Here is a 16,148-nt window from a genome sequence, read left to right on the forward strand (position 1 = left end):
GTTCCTCCATCATTGGAGACCTTCAAGATTATCTGGATTGCTGCTTGTTATTTATGCCATAGCAGAGATTTCAATTACCCTGACATCTATTAGAGCATTTGTTCTTCCAAAAAAAACAAATTCAAGTCTCTTCTCAACATGTATTAATGATATTGGATTTGGTTCTAACAAGGAATTTTAGTTAGAAAGATTACTGTTTTGCAAATGATGTGACAAGTGATCACTTTCTCGTAGCATTTGTGATACAATAGAAGACAAAAAGCCAGGTTTCAAGATATAGTGGAGGGGAAAGCTAAGCATATAGAAAGCAGATTTCATGGGGTTTATAGAAAGAATAAATGGGATCTTGTGGATTAAAATTCTAGAGAGCATGAGCTCAGGAAGTATAATTGTCAAGAATAAAATTCTGAAGTCATAAAAGATAATAAAACTGATGATAAAAACAAAAATGTGTTACTTAAAGAGATCAATTCCAGATATACAGGTAACTCACCAACCAACTCAGATTTTCTTTTAAAAAATATGTATTAAAGATAAAAGCAGAAACAGATAGTAGAGGTTGATTATAAGTAAAAATGAGAAATAGTTTCAAGAATACTAAAGTTCAGAATAATATAAGGCTGGTGAGGGAAGCTGAGAACAATGGAGTTGTTTTCTTAATTTTTTTACTTGTTTGGTTTTTACTTAAGTTGTATTTTTCTTTTTTTTTTTTTAGGTTTTTTTTTTGCAAGGCAAATGGGGTTAAGTGGCTTGCACAAGGCCACACAGCTAGGTAATTATTAAGTGTCTGAGACCAGATTTGAACCCAGGTACTCCTGACTCCAAGGCCAGTGCTTTATCCACTACGCCACCTAGCCACCCCTTAAATTGTATTTTTCAAAGAGAAAGACTAAATAACGAATCATAATTTTGTTGGGTCGTGAGTTGATGACAACTGACAGAAAGAAAACAGAGGTCTTCAATTCTTATTTTGTTTATCTTTTTCTGCCAAGGAAAAGGACCTTTGTGCTGGAAATGATAGATCAAAATTTTTTTTATAAAAGGGTAACAGAAAGTTTTTATCCAAGATAAGTAAAAGAATAATAGGAGAGCATCTATCTGTCCTTAAAAAAATCAAATTTCCTAGGACAGATGAAAGACAGATGAAGAAGAAGAAGGAGAAGGAGAAGGAGGAGGAGGAGGAGAAGGAGAAGGAGAAAGGGGAGAAGAAAAGGGAGAAGTAAAGGGAGAAGAAGAAGGAGGAGGACAAAAAATATAAATCAAAGGAAAAGAGAAGAAAGAAAGAAAGAAAGAAAGAAAGAAAGAAAGAAAGAAAGAAAGAAAGAAAGAAAGAAAAAAGAATGGAAAGAAGAAAGAAGAAAACAAAAAAGGAGAAATTAGCATCTATGAACTATAGGCCTTTGAACTTGAATTTTATTTTTTATCCTTAGGGAAAAAGTCTGTAATGCACCCTTAACATTTTGGTAAGTAAACATCTTAAAAAGGAAACTGAAGTTACCAAAAAGTCAACATAGCTTTGACAGAAGAAGAGCATTCTAGACTAACTTTATCTCCTGTGATAGTCACCAAACTGAGCATCTTAGAGAATAATGTGGTGAATACAAGTTGCCTATATATGAATCTGATACATTTGGAATTGGCTGAATTACTATCTAAAAGAAATCATTAATTGTTCAGTAACAACTTGGCTAAGGGTCTCTAGTGCAGTGTCCCAAGTTTATGTATTAGCTTTGTGTTATTTAGTACTTTTTTATATGTACATGGCAAGGCTTTGGACTGAATTTAACAAAATGAACTTCAAAGGGGGTTCATGTAATGCCTATCTATTAAGGTTTTAAAACTCAACCTTACAATTATAAAATGAGGAAGGCTTAGCTAAATAGTTGTTCATAAAAAATATTTGGGTGTTAGAGGACCATAGTTTCAAGATGAGGTAATAGTTTGGCATGGATACCAAAAAATATTCATGTGATTTGCTCCAGGAATCTGAGATCAATGGAAAATGAGAGCTACTTCTCAACCCAAGTACCACACTTGTTCATGAGCAGCTCTTGTGAAAGCATTCATAGATGACCTGCTACAAGTATAATTATCATAACAGCTCCTTAACCATGATCTATTGAAAGTCGGTCCTTGACCCAAGCATTTGTTTGTTTGGTTTTTGATCTTGGACTTTTGTCAGAACATATCTGGAGTATTATATGTAGTGCTGAGTGCCACAAATTTGGAAGTCATTGAAAAGTTGAAGAACATCTGGAGAAGGACAATGAGGATGATGAAGACCTTTTAGCTCTTGATATATGAATATCTATGGAAGAAATTGTGTAAATTTAGTATGGAGAAGAGAAGACTCAGGGAGTCATGAAAATTGGGTTTAATTATTTGAAGTTTTATCATTTTAAAGAAGAATTAGATTCATTCCATTTGACCCTAGAGTGTAGCATAACTAATAATGAAAGCTTAACAGGAGCAGATCTAGGCTTTATGTAAGAAAAAACCAACTTTCTAATGACTAGAACTATCCAAAAATGAAATGAGCTCCCTTAAGAAATAATGGGTGCCTCCATTATCGGAGGCCTTCACACATTGTCTTATTATTTTTATTATAGCATAGATTTCTTCCAGAGACTGTGACCTCTTAACTCCCTTCAAGGTTAATCCAGAAATACTATGCAAGATTGGAGGAGGAGGCATTGGAGACTGAGAAATCCTTAAGATAGTCTAAGTATTTTGTAGCATCTCGAAATGGAAAGCATACAGTATTTGAAGATAGAAAGTCTTTGTTTAAAAATCAGTTCTTCCATTTAATACCTGGGTGATCCTGGTTGAGAGAGGTTGCCAGCCTCCCTCAGCTTCTTTATCTGTAAAACTGAAGGGGTCAAATGAAGTGATTTTTGAGTGCCTTCAAAACTTTATTAATTTATTTAGGTTTTTGCAAGGCAATGGGGCTAAGTGACTTGCCCAAGGTCACACAGCTGGTAATTATTAAGTCTCTGAGGTCAGATTTGAACTCAGGTACTCCTGACCCCAGGGCTGATACCCTATCCACCATGCTACCTGGATGCCCCCTTCCCCTTAAAACTCTTAATTTACTTTCCCATATACTGAAGAATCAATAAAAATTTTGCTGCCATGATCTTGGATTCCTGGTGTTTTTAGGTTCCTTTTATTAGCAAGAATCCAAGAAGATAATTCTTGCAATTGATATTTATTTGGCTATTATGGCTCTATTCCTTGGAATCAGGGTCCACCTACTACTATTAAAGAAGAAATGGATGGAGGGAGCAACAGAGTGACTCAGAACAAGACAACTCCTAATCAAGTCTGCACAATGAGTCACAAGGATAAACAATAACATTTTGGCAGATTTCTTTGAAATTTTGACAATAGTCATTGTGTTAGTTTTGTTATTCACTACTTAGTTATGCCATCAAAAAAGATTAAGCATAATCAGCAATGAAAAGTAAACTACTTAGGAACTATATCAACACCTCTTAGGGATTATAATTCTGAGCACTAGGTCAGCAGGTGTCATTCCTAACTACTCTCTGCCCTCAGAGAAAGTGAGGTCACATACAACTAATTACTGTATTTAGTAAGGAGTTTTATCTGATTTGCCAGTGTAGTGCAGTCAAAACAGCAATGGATTTGTAGTTGGAGGACCTGAATTCAAATCCCAGCTTTGCCCTTTATTACCTATAACCTTGGGCAAGTGATTTTTCCTTTCTGGTGCTCAACTTCATCTAAAATAATGAACTAGACTCAATGACCTATAGGTTCTTTTTCTAACTCTGCATATATGATGTCTAAAGTCTCTTCAGTTCTAAATTTTTTTCCCTCCTTAATTGACAAAGACTCCCATCACTCTGTGGTCAAGGCTAAGTGTCAGCAGTCACTAGAAATCATTTTTTGGGAGCTTATTGTGTAACAGAAGATGGATTTTGAAGTCATTATCCTTACCTACAGTCTGTCTTTTATACTAGTCTTTTTAGCAAAAGAGGGTAATTAACAGTTAATTGACCAACATCTTTGGATAAACTGAAGGTATCACAGCCCTTTGCTTTTTTTCTTCCTAAATGTGGATTTTTGAGACCATTTCTATACTCATTAGAACTATTCCTAAAAAAACAAAACAAAATATAGACAGACTTTTTAAAACTTTGTATTACATGATTTGAAAGTAAAAGAAACCTTAGAGACAATCTAGTCCAGTTTCCTCAATTTACTGATAAGGAAATGGATTGATGTCTATATTTGTTCTGTGCCATAAAAATTACAAATAGTAATGCTGGGATTCAATCTCAAATTATCCCATTCAGAATCTTCTCTATTTCTATTTCTTAATATAATTTATTGAATAAGTGCTTAATAAAGACATATATATTGATGAATTATATGGGTATAATATGTTTCTCACATGTTAAAATAAGATTGTAAGATAAAACTATGAAAGCAATGGATATTTGGGATTTGAAGTAATATTTCATTAGCTTCTATCCTTCTCTACTGTCAGATGTGAATGACTGAGTAATTGAGAGTTGGTAGTTATGATTCTACCTTTCTCATGGAGTATGGTAATTAGTATTGGACTTTAAGAAGCAGCAATTGTCTTCATTTGAGACATTCTCCATAGAGGAATGGAACTAGTCAGGGTTGTTCTCTCCTCTTCCCCAAACCATTTTGTGGTTACCTGTTTGGCACATGTTTTGTCCCACAGATAGTTGGGCGTAAGCTTCTTGAGGCCAGGGATTCTCTCTCTCTTTTTGTCTTTGTGCTATTAATGCTTAGAACAACCCCTGAAATGTAGTGGGTAATTAATGAATGTTTATTGAATAAAATGCCCTTTTTGACTTTTAAAGTCTTTCATCTAGTGGCCCTTTCTCACCTTTGCAGTCTTCCTATATTTTACTCCTTCCAATCACTAATTATACCCAATTCTTTGAATAGCTTGTCCTTTCACTTCCCTGATCTCCTTTAAGACCCAACACAAATCCTACCTCTGCAAGAGCTCCTTCATGATCCCCTCAATTTCTGATGCCTTTCCTCTAGGATAACCTTCCAGTTACACTGTCTGTATTTTTCTTTTGTAGTCATTTACATATTATTTTCCCTCATTAGGATACTAGCTCCCTTGAGGAATTGGATTATTTTTGGCCTTTCTTTGTATCCTCAGTCCTTGGCACAATGTTTGATACATAGTAAGTTATTAATAAATGCTTATGGATAAACTGACTTTTCTTGCCATCATATTCATTTCAGAGTAGAAAGGTCAAACTCAATGATTTCTGGTCCTAACCTAAAAGTTGTTAAAAAGTCTTAGTAATTATTAAAATAAAGTATGTGGCTAAGAAGAAACAACTAGTTGGGGTAAAATAAAAATATGTGCATTCTTAGTGATATATTCAAGTGACTTAACTGTATGTGTCCAGTGAAGTGCTTTGATCATGGGGTAGCATCCATTCAATACATTGTGTATACAAGTTTTCCTTAAATCCCAATTTAATTAGTTCTTGTCAATTATATTCTTCAAAATATTTTAGCTAATTATAAAGGAAATTTGTCCTCTTTCTTTAAATTCAGAAATACTCATTAAATATAGGGATGCTATATATTGACCCAGAAGTGACAGGAACAGATTGAAAGAGTTGTCTAAATCTAAGCACCAGGAATCTGGAATCAGATTTAAAATATGGTCTGAGTTGTTACTGCCTCCATCCTCCACAAATCTTCTAAAATATTTTTTTCTACATTCTATTGGTCACCATCATTTTAGTTTTTCCCCTGAACAAAACAATGGAGATAAAGAATTTGTGATGAGAGCTGCTACCAACTGAATATTGAATGTCCTTTGACACTGAATCTCAAAGCAATTTCTGTAAGATTTTCCTTCCGTGAAGCAAAAATGCATGGTGATATGTTCAGGACAGAATTTAGTTGGGGAGAATCAAGAATCATTATCAAGTTATCAGATATTATCTGAAATATTTGTCAATAGACAAAATAATCTACTGCCATCAGAATGAAAGAAAAGATGAGAATATGATTTTTCATATGAAAAAATAGTATGATTAAGAAAATAAGTCACAATTATAGAAAATAACAAGACTAAACCATGACTACTATCCTCAAATTTGCAGTATTGAAAAAGAGAAAGTTCTCTCTTTGTCAGAACTCCAAAGAGTAGAGCTAAAAGGCAAGTGTAATCCAAAGCAATAATTGCACGGTTCTTCTGGAATATCTTTCACCAAAGATCTCTAAGTAGCTAAGAATTCACTTATACTGTGTACCTCTTACATGTAATAAGATGATATCTATTCACCATCAATCTAGTGGCATCAGTGATGGATCTACAAAGAAGTCAGTAGTCTTCCTTCCTTGTCCTATTCCATAACCACTAGATGGCAATCCCATCTTTCCTTCATGTTAGAATTTTTGATACCAATTTGAGCCCATTTTTCTTGATAGTCCATGTGCATGACTAGCACTGATTCTAATACTGTTTTCATTGCCCAATGAAATAATTTTTGTCTCATTTGACCTTTCCCAATTTCTCTGCGGCTGCTGTGAAATCATAATGTCCAAGTTTGTCCCCAAAGAATGGAAATGAAAAGAATCTTATCCTGTCTTTTTTTTCAGATACAGGAAATCAAGACCATGGAATGTTGTCTACAATGTCTGTCTGACTTTTTGTATTCTGACAAATTTGGTAGAATTCTTTTTTTTTCCTTTTGTATTATAAGAAATGACTCTTAAGCAGAATGGAAAGAGGGATTTAATTGGGTTTGGGGGGTTTGGTTCTTTTTTTTTTTTGGCAAGGCAAAAGTGGCTTGCCCAAGGCCACACAGCTAGGTAATTATTAAGTGTCTGAGGCCAGATTTGAACTCAGATACTCCTGACTCCAGGACCGGTGCTTTATCCACTGTGCCACCTAGCTGCCTCCTAGGGATTTAATTGGGAATAAAAAAATTATTAAAAATTATCTGACTTTCACCATCTAAGCATGGCCTTGTCTCACCTTGTCTCCTACATATCTATATTTAGAATTTTGGAAACTTTATCTTAAAGTCCTTTTCATTGAAAGAAGTCCATTTTTGCCTATTTTGATCTTTCCCAATTTCTCTGCAGCTGCTGTGAAATCATAATGTCCAAGTTTGTCCCCAAAGAAAGGAAATCAAAAAGAACCTTATCCTGTCTTTTTTTTCAGATACAGGAAATCAAGGACATGGAATGTTGCCTACAATGTCTGTCTGATTTTTTGTATATTCTGACAAATTTGGTAGAATTCTTTTTTCCCCCCTTTGTATTATAAGAGTTGACTCTTAAGAAGAATGGGAAGAGAGGGATTTAATCTGACTTTTACCATCTAAGCATGGTCTTGTCTCACCTTGTCTCCCGTATATCTGGATCTAGAATTTTGGAAGCTCTATCTTAAAGTCCTTTTCATTGAAAGGAGACTATTTCTATCCTGGCACTCTCCTGTGAGAAATATATAAAAATACTTTCTATCTCTTAATTGACCATTACAACTTGTCAAATGCAAACTATTTCTATTTAGTAAAGAAATACATAACTAAAAGAAAAGATAGAGTGAAACCACAACTGATAGAAACAATGAATAGCAATTGACCCTGATGAAATCACCTTTCTCTAAACCTCTCCACCTTTATCACTACAATGAAAAATACCTAATCTTTGTTGTGACTTAATATCAATTTTTGAACAAATTATGTTTGGAAGTGGGAAATTTTCCATAAAAAATCAGTTTACAACATATGAGACTAGAGTATATCAGAATAATGTACACTAATAATGTTTATCCTTCATTTTTGAAGAAGGCCACCACATTAGGGAGGTGATGTCATGACAAGCACATGAATTGGATTTGAATGAGGGATTGCTGTGCTAAGTCATCAAACTCACTTTCTCCTCCAGAACAATCTGAGTCCAGTGGCCAGATAATAATGAGAACAACTGGAGATGGCCCCTGGATGTGAGGCAATAAGAGTTAAGTAACCTGCCCAAGGTCACATAGTTAGTACAGTTCAAGTATCTGAGGTAGGATTCAAATTCTGGTCCTTCTGACTCCAAGGCCAATGAGAGGACCATAGAAACAGCTGAAAAGCACCCAAGACATATCTGAATAAGTAGTCATTGAGGTTTTTTGCTCACATTGTTGGCAATTTCATGGCCTTCTGGGGATAATTTATTCCATTTTAAAATAGTTTTAGTTGTTAGAAAGTTCTTCCTTATGATGAATCAAAATCTGTTTTTTGGGAGCTTCCCATCCTTGGTCCTAGCTCAGTCTTGTGGGGTCATGTAAAACAAATGTATTCTTCCTTCACATGTTGTTTTTGTTGTTATTTAGTCATTTTTCACATTCTTTGTGAACTCATTTGAGGTTTTCTTGGCAACGATATTGAAGTGGTTTGCCATCTCTCTCCAGCTCATTTTACAGATGAAGAACTGATCAAACAGGGTTAAGTGACTTGCCCAGGTTCATCCAGCTAGTACAGATCTGAGTCTGGATTTGAACCCAGAAAGAGAAAATTTCCTGATTCCAAACTCATTACTCTATCCACTGTGACACATAGCTACCCCCTTCTCCATATGAGGGACTTTCAAATATTTATAGACAATTATTATATTCCCAACCCTATCCTGCCACAAGTCTTTTCTAAGCTAAACTTCCACTGTTCCTTCAACTGATATTTACCTAGCATGGTGTCCATTCTGCTCCCTATATAGTCTTGGGAAACCCACATTACTGGAGGCCCAACCTTAAAATGTTTCCCAGCAAAAAAAAGTGATTATATTTATTTTTAATGTTTAACTGACATAATTAATTATATTTCTTTATTCTTTAAAGAGTCAAAGAAATCATATCATTAATTTAAGTTGAATAATAAAAGATTTCTGATATTTTACTTAAGGGATTCTGTTTTTCCAGTTCTTTTTTATGACAGCTTTTTAATATATTTTTCCAAGACTTTTTATGTCAGTTTCTAGCAGGAAACACTCATAGATTTAGAATTGGAAGAGACTTTAAAGATTTTCTCTAATTTTACAAAAAAGAACCTGAGACTCAGATAACTGGGAGTGACTAGAACAAGGTCACCTAAGTAAAGTAGCAGATAAGATTTTGACCAAGCCCTCTGGCTCTAGTTGGGGTAAGAAGTGAAAGATGAAGTTTAAGTTCAACTAAGCTAGTCAACAATCAATCTTATGAGCCTTTTTATAAAGTCTTCTCCACTATGCTGCCTATTTAGATAAGCCTGATGTCTACATGGCCTATAATCATAACAAGGCAGATATATATGTCATGAGGTGACCAGGTATGTTCAATTCCTTACTTCTTCTCCCACCACTCATCTCTGACCTCAGAACCCTTTAGATTCCAAGTGGAAAGAGGGCTGATGAATTTCTATGAACATTCCTTGTTCAATTTAATTCAACAACCATTCTAAAGCCCCTATTCATCAAAAGATTATTTGGTGATATAGGTGATATATGGGATTGGAGATCTGGGATATGAGATATGGACTGGTCCTGTGGTTTCATTAGTATAGAGAACTCTCCAGTAATGAAACTCAGTCTACCAATGCCAGTCAGCACCTTCTTTCCAATTCATAGTTTCACAAAGGGGTTAATGATTTATCTAAGGGTCATACTACTAGTATGAGTCAGAGGCAGGACTTTACCCCACATCTTCCTAGCTAGTGCTCTCTCTATCCATTATACCATTGCCTCTCATGGGTTCTGGGAATATAAAGATAAAAGTCCCTACCCTCAAAGAGTTTATGTTCTATTCTAGACACAGCAAGGGTGCTTTTCTAACTAGCCACTAAAACCCTTCAGTGATCTGGGCATGTTGATCAGTGCCTTAGTTTCTTCATCTACAAAGATGAGGGAACTAGAATATGTGACTTCTACCATAGCTTTCATTTCTAAATTTTATTATTCTATCCATTAGCTTTTGAGATTTTGTTCTAGTCCCAGCGTAGAAGCCACCACAGGGATTACTCTATTGAACATATCTCAATCTCTGCTCTGAATTTATTCCAGCCCTAGGAATAGCAAACAATTCAGCACCTTTTCATCCCACCATGCTACAAACCAAACTGCCATTTTTTTTCTCCACCTACATCACTGCACTTAAAAACTTTGCTTGCTTTTTTGTATTCACTGAGAATGTTGTCCTATGCTGTAGAGGCTGAGAGATGGAAGAAAACTTTCCTTCCTTGGCTTCTCAACTTAGTTGGTGGAAAACCTCGAAAGAACTGGAAAGCATTCATTAATGGATAGAAGAGGAACTAAAGAAATAGTTTGCCTTAATATTCCTTGACCTTTTCTGAGTCACAGAGAACCATAAATTCAGAGGAAGTTAGAGATAACAGGATCACAGAGCTGAAGCTGAATTGGAACTCAGAAACCACACAATCCAACCTCTTCATTTTACAGTGAGCAAACTGAGGCTATTTTGTCCAACACCCTAATTTTTTAGATGAGGAAACTGAGGTAAAGAAAGGTCAAGTGACTTTTCCCTTTCCACATTCACATGTGACCTCAGAGAAAAATATGGTCATTATGGGATTGTTCTCTTCACTACTTCCTCACTTGCTCATAAAAGATGTGCTGTTCCTTCTGGCTAGGGACTTTTGCTACCCTGGTGGGAGGACATTGGCAAGTGAAATAACTTGTCTAAAGTCACACAGAGAATAAGCGGTAGACCTAAGATTTAAACCCAAAAGGTCTGCTACCACTTATACTGTCTTTTCACTATTCCTTTCAGAGTAAAGAAAAAAAATGTAAGGAGGAGGGAAAAAAAGAGGTTTCTTTTCTCATTCTAGGTTTGAACTTTTGTCATCATCATTTTATTTTACATATTTATTTACTGAACTGTGTCTCAGTTGTGGCCAAGTGCATTCCCAGGGTCATATCCCTGTAGGTTAACCTGTGTTCTTAATCACTAATCAGCAAAGGCTGTTAAAGAACTCTCATGCAACAGGAATTTCTAGAGGACACTGAAAACGTATCAAGACTAAAGAATGAAGGTCATGCCAAGTTGGCCAAAAAAACAAAATACATCATAGAGGAATGGGGGAGTGGGGGAAACACGAGAGAAACTGCTGCTTGTCCACCTCTATGGGAGTGTAAACACATTCATATAAAAGGATCTACTCTTTGGTTGGGGGTGGGGGGGAGAGGAAGAAAAGAAGTGCTGTGGATTAATAGCAGGATTTTCCAGTGATTGTCAGTGATAATATAGGCATTCACAGGATCATAAAGATATCCAAGCTAGCCTCATTTTTTTGTTGAAGTAACTGAGGCAAGGAGAGGTCATATGACAGTCATGTAGGAAGCAAAAGACAGAGCTGTTTTGAATCCAGATCCTTAGCCTCCATAGTCGTCATTCTTTTTCATAATATCACACTATTTCTGCAGTGAGTAAGAAATACTTCTCCACAATTAAAATTGGTTTGGACTAGTCCTACATAAGGGTTAAAATCTGTTTTGCTCAGAAGTGAGCTTTTGGTGAAATATAGAAATATGAGCAAGTTGGAGGTAGAAGGGAGCATAAAATTTTGGTAGATATATGGTTTTCAGATGTAGATAAAGAGAAGGAAAGGACTCATTAGGAAAACAACTAGAAACACTATGTTGGTCTGGCTAGGAAGAGCATTTGAGGTTCACAATTCCCAGAAGTCTCATCTAGGAAATACCAACATACAGTGACCACAAGGTTAGATGGTCAAATACGGAATTCTTTGGAAATTCCCTTGAGTAAATCATTAGCACTGAGAAATATTCTATGTAATTCTTAATCCTGGACAAGGGGATACAAATTTGCCTAACACAGGGAGTTTTTCCACCCTTCTCCCACATTTTCTGATAGGCAAATCTCACGTTCACTCTTAGAAAGAAAGATGGTCAAAACAGGATAGTCCTTTCTCACTGTCTCACAAAAGATATGCTACTTATTTGGTTAGGGATTGTTGTTATTCTAATAAGAGGACACTGGAGAGTTTACCTGGCCCCTATATGGCCACAGAATAGTGAGGGGGCTGTTCTACTTCTCCCCATTCATTTATGTGGACACTGTCTCAGAAATGCTAGATGAAAAATGCCCTATCAAAAGGATTTTCGTATATATTAGGCATAGGTAAATTTATATATATATATAAATTTACCTTTGCCTATACCTACCTACCTATTTTCAGAATATATCCAAAATAATTTTGAGGTTGGGAGCAGCAGTTCCTTCATGAAGAATGTAGTGTCTGAACTGAGACTTGGAATTCTAAAGGGCACAGATAGGAAAGAAATGTATTCTGGCTGAGATTGGATTTGAAACCACCTCTTTTGACTCTTGTACCTTGTCTAGGTGAGAACACTTCTTTAATTGACTCAAATAATAAAGGAATATGGGCAGTCTGGCCTGGTTTCCCTCCTCCTTTTTGTTTATCCAAATTCTATCCATGTTTCAAGATTTTCCTTGTTTCCCCTTCTCCATGAAGCCTCTCTTGGCTATCTCAGTTTACACTGATCTTTGCCTTTCTATGAATTTCCATTGCAATTACAGTCGGTAAGTTTAGTATTTATTGGATTCTCTGTTTCTTTTGTACTAATTTGATCATGCTGAGCAGATGTCATGGGTAAATATTATGTCATATTTATCCTTTGTATTGCTACAATCACTCAGCACCTAGTCAAGTGCTTGGATGCAGTAACTTAAATATTTTTAGTTGGTCAATTATTAAAACATTTTTCTTTCAACTTCAGGGAATCATTTTGGAGCTTAAACATAATCTCTTTAACATAAGATTTTATTGCTACAATCTATTTTTATTACCTGAATATTCTAGTGTACCCTTACCTGTGGCAGGAGCCAAAGAATCTTTCCTTATAACAAAAAATGATAGAATAAGAAAAAGTTTAAAGTTCAACAAAACCAATCAATCCACAGGTGTTGCCATTATCTGCAGTATTCCATAGCTGTAACTCTCCATCTTTGTCAGGAAGGGAAGGAGATATCTTCTTTGTTCCAATTTTTTTTACCAAGAGAAATCCTGGAATGATTAAAGTACCTGGGAAGGACCATCGATTTCATCTATTCCTTTCCTCTCCCTTTGCACATGAAGAAGCATGGAGCCTCCAAAGGTTAAGGGTCCTGCCCAATTGCACACAGGTGAACCTCCATCTTCCAGTCCATAAGAAATGGTCTGGGGACCAGCTTATAGTTCATTTCGGTTAGAACATGGAGAATATAAAATGGGGTAATATGAAATGAAACTGAAAAGGTAGGTTTGGACAGATGATGAAAGATCTTAAATTCCAGTATGAAAATCATTTTTTATCTGAGAATATATAGGGAAATGAATATTTTACGTGAGAAAGTAATATCCTTATAATTGTATAATAGGAAGACTACTTTCCAGTAAGTGAAATAGTTTAGAGAGAGGGGAGACCAGCATCATAGAAACCAGTTATGAGGCTACTAAAATAGTCCAGGAAAGAAGTAATAAGTGACAAAACTAGATTAGATGCAGTCTGTGTGGAACGGATGGATGAGAGATTTGTTGTGGAAAGAAAATCTATTACTGGAAATAAATTCCTTCAGAACTTTAGTCTTTGAGGGCAGGAACTGTTTCTGTCTTTCTTTGCAGTCCTACTATTTTCTTGGTCTCTAGTAGGTGTGCTTGACAATGTCAGATGCTCCAGAAAGGTAAAAGAGAATAAGGACTGAGAAAAGATGACTGGATATAGCAAAGGAGAGATCATTGATGATGATGCCTTTTGGGATCAATTTCAGAAGAATGAGGTTTGAAGGCAGATTTCAAAGACACTCAAAATGAAAAAAACAGAGAAATGAAATGAATGATGAATTGGTCAATAGGTTTCATAGTATCATGAGATTATAGCTGTAGGAAGAGATTTTAGAAATCATCTAGTCTAAACCACTAATTTTGCATATGATGAAACTGTACTTACAAAGGGAGAAGTGACTTTCCCAAGGTCATGCAGAAAATAAGTTTACATGTACAATTCAAATTCAAGTCTTCTGACTCCAAGCTCATCACACTTTTCACTAGTTAGGAAGAGTGGGACTGAAGGACAAAACATGTTCCTTTGAGAGAGGAGGAGAGAACTGAAGATTAGAAAGGTTCTAAGATGTGAAGCTGAGGGACCTCACTTAATATGAATATTCTCAGTAAAATAGAAGGCAAGTTCATCTGCTAGGAAACAGGGGAGATTGGGGTGAGGCTATGAATTTGGGAAAGATTTGGAACAGTCTCTGTGAAGAGTTTGGCTAAACTCTTCATCATCCAGTCATTTGTCATCCAGAGATAAGCACAAAAATTATCTTGTCCTGAAAAGATGAGGTAGGATAACATGAGTACACTCCTCTTCTGGTAGTTAATGGTGATGAATGGTTATTTTTGATTTTGAGAGGCAAGTATAAACTGCCTGTCAGCTGTGTGCGTGTTTCCTTCTTAAAATGAGAATACATTTGGGGGGAGAGTGGGTATACCTGGTATGCTCATGTTTAGTCAAACCCAAAGTCAGCTTTCTTCTCTGTCATGAAAAGATGACTTTTTTAGACAATGGGTCATTCGCTCTGGTCAAATGTGGAAAGTTATTAACCTTTCCTCAGAGCACACAATCTCTTCACTTGAAAATCACTGAGTAGTGATGTACCCCCCAATTACCATTCAAAGCAATAGTAGGAGGGTAGTTGTGAGACTAAATGAAAACCACAGTGCTCAGAGACTGAAGCAGATGGCTTCTGATCTCAGTCTTGGTCTCCTTCTCCCAGACATATCAGGGGAGAAACAGAAACTTGAATGGTTAGACAAGTGAGAGTAGGCCAAATTCCACTCTTCATGGAAATGTCAGACCAGCTGGGATGGGAAAGTCTCAAGAATGATTCTGAAGGGAAGTAGTTCCAATGAAGATTTATCTTTGAAAAGCTCAGAGAACCCACTAAAAAGTTTAAACTTAAGTATTAGGAGTATATTTTTTGCTTTTGAAAGTGTAAATGAACTTTAGCAAACATACCAGCAGTTTGATAAAAATATATATGTCTCTGTATTACATATATATATATATATATATATATATATACAAATAAAATATTTGTACCTATATCAATTATATATACATGTACAGAATATGAAACCAAGAACAGGCATTGAAATCAGTAAGCATAAATTAAGTTGTTTACTATATGATGGTAGCATGTAAAGCACTGTGAATACATTAAAAAGGGGGGGGGGAATAATCCCTGCTTTACAGATGCTCACAATCTAATGTTGTAAAGTTTATTTCCAATTATTCATCAAATCCCATAGATTCTAATCCCATAATATATTTCACATCCATCTAATCCACATGCTGTATCCCATTTTGTTCTTCCCTGGACTATTATAGAAATCTCTCACCTGATTTCCCTGGTTTTGTTCTTGGTTTTAATCCTTGGGGATGTAAAGAAAGGCAAAAACTAAACAATTAAACAAAAACAACCCCTTCTTTCATTGTGTTCTCAACCTAATGGAGAAGACAACTGTGTTTAAACAATATACACAAGGTTAAAAGAATTGCAAGCAATTAACAGTTATGTGAAAAAAGACTCCATATTACTGAACCTTGTGAAAAAAACAGCACTTTTTTAAAGCCAAGAAATCCACCTCTCAAAATTGAAAAGAAATGTAAATCAAAACAGTCCTGCATTTTACCTCACATCATAAAAAAAGAAGACAGAAGATGAGAATAGTCAACACTGAAGTAATTGTGAGAAAAAAAGCACATTGATGCATTGCTAGTGGAACTGTGAATCAGTATGATGATTTTGGAAGCAATTTGGAATTATGAGAATGAAGTGACTAAAATGTCTATACTCTTGACTCAGAGATTCCATTATTAGTTTCATACCACCAAGGATACCATTGATTAGAAAAAAGTCCCTTTATATACCAAAATATTTATAGACTTCTTTTGTGATGATAAAGAATTGGAAACAAAATAAATACCTATTGATTAGGTAATGGCTGATCAAATTTGAGTATATGAATATAATGAATTATTACTGTGTTGTAAAGAAAAGATAAGTGTAATGAACACAGAGAAGCATGGAAAGAGCTGCATTAACT

This window comes from Macrotis lagotis, chromosome 2 (assembly GCF_037893015.1).
Source record: "Macrotis lagotis isolate mMagLag1 chromosome 2, bilby.v1.9.chrom.fasta, whole genome shotgun sequence".
NCBI classification, from domain to species: Eukaryota; Metazoa; Chordata; class Mammalia; order Peramelemorphia; family Peramelidae; genus Macrotis; species Macrotis lagotis.